This window comes from Mizuhopecten yessoensis, unplaced genomic scaffold (assembly GCF_002113885.1).
Source record: "Mizuhopecten yessoensis strain PY_sf001 unplaced genomic scaffold, ASM211388v2 scaffold213, whole genome shotgun sequence".
Classification (NCBI taxonomy): domain Eukaryota; kingdom Metazoa; phylum Mollusca; class Bivalvia; order Pectinida; family Pectinidae; genus Mizuhopecten; species Mizuhopecten yessoensis.
In genome coordinates, this window is record NW_018403434.1 from 964,037 (window position 1) to 968,490 (window position 4,454).

Here is a 4,454-nt window from a genome sequence, read left to right on the forward strand (position 1 = left end):
GCAACCAAACCACCTGTTATTTCATACCAACTAAACCACCTGTTATCTCATCCCAACCAACCCACGTGTTAGCTCATTCCAACCAACCCACCTGTTAGCTCATACCAACCAAACCACCTGTTATCTCATACCAACTAAACCATCTATTATTTTATACCAACCAAACCACCTGTTATTTCATACCAACAAACCACCTGTTATTTCATACCAACCAAACCATCTGTTATCTCATACCAACCAAACCACCTGTTAGCTCATACCAACCAAACCACCTGTTACAAACCCTGGACCGTTTTTCTTGTCCGTTTAAACGCAAACGCAACGCAAACGGAACGCAAACGCAACGGAAACGCATACAAACAGTTTAATTAAACATGCTCCTAAAACGCCGTAGTAGACCAATAACGGACTTCAATTTAGATGTACTTACTCGTGGAAGCGTGTCGGTCTCTGACCTGTATTTACCTATACAGGGCTCGCGTGTTATTTGCACGTACGTGTAATTGCTTGTTTTTATTAAAACTAGGCGATAGCAAATGTTCAAAAGGAGATAAAATATGAAACTTGTGTTTGGAAAATATTGGATATGAATATCATCATATTTATAAAACAAGTGAAGTGATGTGTTTGCATAGAGTATTATTCCTGTATTATCTTCCAAATCCAACTGAAATGCTGCAAGCAAATTCCGTGTGATAATTGTTTTTTCTTAAAATCGTTCTTCTCTACTTATATCTCAAACAGGTATAATTCTTATGATGTTCTTATTAGTGGTATTATTTGATAAATATAATCAGTATTTATATGAATGATATTGAAGCCGGAGCGTAAGTTACAGGTATCTTATCTATACATCTTACAACACAACATACGTGTATACATGTATGCACCCTGTAACGCTTAATCATATTTTTTGCTGTACTCACGGACTTAGATAATCTAATTCCGTGCTATACCTCAAGTTACACATTTTCATTTGTCCGAGTGATGAAAACGTAATCTGAAATCTGAATTACTTATGTCATTCCCTCCTTAAAACAGCCTTGAACCACGGACTTAGATAACCAAAGTTTTGTATTGCTTTCTCTTGACCGTCATTTTGAAAAGTATATTGTACAAACAACACTGATTTCACTATCCTAAACAAAAGTGAAATAATTCCAACTATCATCTGGTCTTTGCTTTTGCCTGGCCTTACCTTTATTATTGTTTAAACGTGTGGTCACCCCTGTTACCTGCGGCTATTGTTATTTCGAAGGTAAAGACCACAAGGTTCCTATTACCTGTGGTTTCAGTCACAGGGACCCGGGAATTTGCTACAGTTGGTTTGTTTGGACCTATCCCGCTGTGTAGTAATATTAGATGTTCTTCTTCTTGTTGTTGTGGTAAGGCGTCACGTAGATTAACTTAATCTGATAATTTTATATCTGAATGTGCTTTATGTCTTTTATATCAATTTAATTCAAATGTTTTAGATCACTAGTACCGTAAATTTAAAAACAAAAGTGTGTTGGAGAGGGGTTGAGCGGTCAGTATCTGACGAATGACAGCAACATGTCTTTTAAAATATTTTTCTAACATACATAATAGTTTTATTTTTCAGAATTTCATCTCTTAAATCTGCCAAAAATAGGTATTTTGATAGGAAATAAAAGATATCATTTATATCTTATTATTGGCACAAACATGTCCAGTATATAACACCGTCCTTTTTGTATGGTAACTATATGTAACTTCTTTCAGATATACGATTAGCAACTGATTCGTGTGTCAAGAGGTTGAATGAGTTTAGTATTCATTCCTAATTTCAAAAGAACAAATCAAACTTTACACTATCTGTTTAAATTTTCATATTTTTTTATTTCTTTTATATCTCTAAGCACATTTTATTCTACTTAAAAATCATAAATTTATGTTTCTGGTTGTAACTATTTTATGATAATTTCAGCAAAATCACAATGTAAATCCACGGACTTAGATAGCATCTAATTCCGTGTTAAATCCTAACGTGTGAAGTCATCTTATATCAAAATCCTTTTGCTAATTTACCTGGATATATAAACCAGAACAGACCGGCGTGTTATTACGATGACCATGATCGCTATCAGGGGTGGCCTTAGCTCAGCGGGGGTGCACTACCCCTCACCGGTACTTCACGTTAAGCCCCCTAGGCATCCCCATTTCAGTAAAGCCAGAGCACACGCCTGTACTGGAAGGTCGTCTACTGAAAGGTCGTAAGGCCGTACGTAATAGCGGACGTAAAACCATCAAAATCAATCTGTATTGGCTCTTATTAAAGAGTACCCTGAACGAAAATAGAAATTAATATATTATTATTCAATATGATCCAAACACAAAAAATTCGAAAACCGCATAAAAATCGGTCATACCGAGATATTGACGTGTTAATTGTACGATTTTCACCTGTCCTTCTCCTAATTGGCATAATCGTAACTTGTGGTGATTTGGCCCCTATCGGCTGTGACGTCCCGAGTTCAACGCCTGTAGCGGTCACCATCGAAGGAATAGGCGATAATCAAGGTCATATAGCGTCAGATTGCGAATTAATATTTTTTTTAGTTTTGAGGAATCAGATTATGCTGAAGTTAACATTATGTATATGGTATCCAGCCATATAAAATTTGCAAGAATTTCCAGACAGTGAGTTTAATTGAAACCAAACTGATGACTCTGAATACAAAAACAATACACTACAATATACAACATTTGATATAGCGCCCTATCTAGCTAACATTAGCCACTCTAAAGCGCTTTACAGTACACAGATATACAACTTTATACAGTCAATACAATTAGCATATATATATCAATACAATATTGAGGAGGAATTTGTAGGAGCTGCCTTATCAGGCGCTAACTACTAGTCCTATGCCACCTGGCTAATATCTCCTTATGTGTGTATACCTGTGTGTGTGCTGGAGATGTATTGTGTAACAATAGGTAACATAGACTGGTAGCATCGCATGTCCCGATCCTGAGCACTGATGAGAATTTTTTTCAAGTGAACGAGTTTGAGGGAAATTAAACAGAAATAGTCTCAATGTTATCGATCAAAGATATTTCCTAATTTTAGCTGGAAAGTCCATTTGCAATCATTTTTTGTTACTCAACACAGAGACGTATATACTTTATATGTTTCTGCTCTACTGTGAGAACTTATCCAATCATGTCAGCATTGAACAGCACTACGTCGTGACTTGTTTCTGTGCCGGAATATTTATATTGGAAAAAAGTTATATACTGTGGTACCTCTACGGTCCAAAACTACGGAAATATATCAATAAAAATGTTTACAAAATAACTTCAACGTTGGTGTCTGCTGTTTTTAAATGTCAAGATTTTTAGTATCACCGTTTAATGACAAATCCACGACATTGTGTCTTCCGTATGTTAGGTCGACATTTCAAACATTTGATCGATACAATACAGTACCTGTGTATGCGATGCTAAACTAGATCACGGGGGTCCTGAAGTTAGTATGTAGATTGGTGTAGATTATGTGTCTTCCAATTTTTAATTTAACAACAATGTTCTCAGATGAGATAACGTGGAAATAATGAGTCAAATTAACGTAGAGACGTATATATATATATATTACGTCTCTGGTATAAGGATCAATTTCAAAAAAATATGAATAAATGAAATGCGTAAGTGCTGTCACAGAGTCACATTATATGCAAACCACAATCAGTACAACTGCATCACTCGACAGATGAAAGTCAGAAACGAGCCAATTAATGCTGGACCATGCTATATATCTGATCATGTGGTTCATTGATAAATTACTAATCGTTGTGAGACTTGAACGGACAGGTTTCCCTCTGTAATATTCTTAGAAGTGGTGTGTGCTTAATTCCTTGGATTGCGTACAGAATAAAAACGTTTTACGACTGGGAGTGAAAAACACACGGGTTGCTCCTCATTTTGAGTATTAATTATTGTACCGGTGCATTTTTTTGTCAATTCCAATCGTATATATCTACATATTGTAAAGAAAGGGGTGCGGTGCGCCAGAGACGTATATGTTATATACTCTGGGTGCGCCTACGTTAATTTGATCAATTTAGATCAATTGTTTTTTAATCAATTGTTTTGTGTTGTATATAGGTGTTCACCAAATTTTCTAAATATCAATTTAATAACAAAAAGTAAATTATTTACCGTTTTTTGTCAGCACGTCAGACCAAAAACGTATACGACTCTGATTAGACACTTTGTTTAAAAAAGTTTTGTTTTAAAAAATAAACATTGGGCGGTTAAAACAGAGGCGTATAAAACCAGTTTATACGCAGTACATACACTATAGTATAGTATATATGTCTCTGGTTAAAGGATTTTAAAAGGGGGTGGCCGGGGTAGTTTTTGGAAGTGATCTCTTCCGTGTTGTAGTCCTTACGCCAAAGGTACGAACCTTTTTTATGTGGCTCTAGATG